Source organism: Myotis davidii, unplaced genomic scaffold (assembly GCF_000327345.1).
Source record: "Myotis davidii unplaced genomic scaffold, ASM32734v1 scaffold156, whole genome shotgun sequence".
Classification (NCBI taxonomy): Eukaryota; Metazoa; Chordata; class Mammalia; order Chiroptera; family Vespertilionidae; genus Myotis; species Myotis davidii.
The window spans coordinates 2,242,220-2,243,919 of record NW_006288633.1 but is presented as its reverse complement, the minus strand read 5'-3'; the positions used below and the strand labels follow the sequence as shown (position 1 = coordinate 2,243,919).

At 31.8% G+C, this 1,700-nt stretch overlaps 1 protein-coding gene across 1 annotated transcript in view; it reads left to right on the top strand.

The window, feature by feature from the left end:
* The window catches only part of LOC102753117 (epithelial chloride channel protein), a 27,627-nt gene that overhangs the window by 5,291 nt on the left and 20,636 nt on the right, over positions 1-1,700 (top strand). The gene's annotated exons all lie outside the window — the stretch shown is intronic.

Sequence of the window (1,700 nt, the reverse complement as noted above, 5' to 3'; positions counted from 1 at the left end):
TCTTTCCCTGAATAAATCCAATATAAATTAATGCAAACATTAGTTACCAAATAAAAGTTTCTAAACATGTAAAAAATATTTTAAAATATAAAATAGGTGAAAGTTATCAAAAACAAATAGTAAGACTAACTTATTTAAAAGAAGCAAATTTTCATATACCAAATCTATAGCAACAAATACTGTCATAGGTGAAGATTTTTAAAGATCTGTTCTTTCTAATGAAGTTTAAAATCATTGTGAAGTATAGGGTAATAATGATGGAGGACTTGAGTAAAATATAGACTTGACACTTTCTTCTAAAACCCTTAAGTAAACCCAGTTAGATATTAAAGTAGAAACTGTTTCCAGCCTAATGGAACCCCCCTCCCCGGAAATATCTGAAATATGAGTTAAGAAAATTCAATTTAACCTGCTAAATCTGGATCAGCAAAGGCTAGACAAAGAATTCAGCATCCAAATAGACATCAGCTCATATTACCTAAAAGGATAATTGGAATATGTACTGTCTGTACCAAATTATAAATCCCAAAAGTATTTGACTATTAGGCGATAACTCGTGCTGCCTACCTGGGAGATATATAATAATGAAGAAGATCCTATATCTGAAATAGAGAAGGCAACTAATTATATAAGATGTGGCTCAGAAATAAGTACTGCACTTAAACCATACATCTTGTCCAGAATAACACTAACTTCTAATTATCATAAATTTATTGCATATTATCTATATCCATAGAATAAGGTCAGACTTAGGAGAGATATGATCTGAAATATTAAATGTTCAATTTCAACATTTCCTTCCCTTGAAATTCATTATTCTCCCTTTATGTCCAGCACTGTGTTAGGAGCCAGAAATATAGAAATAATTAAAGATAACTGTTTTTAAGGAATTCAGTTTAATAAGAGAGGAAGAGATAAAATAAAAGTATGCATGAATGCAAAGTAGAACGAGATATAAACCAAGTGCTATGAGAATAAAGCAAACATCTCCAGCTACAATTGAGAAAAAGGTATGAGTTTTGAGCTGGGATTTGAAAAGAAAAAAAAAAAAAGAGTATGAATTTGCCAAAGCAGAAAATAGGTTTCGAAAAGCAAAAAAAAAGAAAATACAGGGATGCCATGCGTTACTACACATACATTACTGCCCAAATAACTTACTTCATGGTCACTAAAGATTTTAATATTTATTAAAACAATTTTCAAATACATAGTAGTAAAAGAATTTGAGAGAGGAGCACCTTTTTCTAATTTACATAAAATGCCTTTTCCTTTTTCCATTCAGGTTAGCAGAGACGCTTATGAAAGTTTCTCCCACACTCTAAGGACAAGAAAAAGTTCAGGTTGATACAAGCAAAGGATACATAGTGAATAAGAAGCAGAAAATGAAATGAAACAAGAAACTAGGACCAAAACTAAGGGGTTCTGATTTTAATGTATTCAGCTTAATTCTTTCAGGAAGACAATCCTAATTGTGAAGGAAATGGAGTGAGAAAATGGTGGAAGTAGAGAGACCAATCAGAAAGCCATGTCAATAAGCAGATAAGAGACCTGAACACCCTGAAAAAAAGGCAGTGACCGTGGCAGAGGAAAAAGAGACCACACTTGATAGGCATTTTATATCAGAAAGACTCGATTATGAATCACTGCTTTGTTTAAAAACTGTATTTTTCCCCCACCCAATATAACCTTTTCTGGAAAAT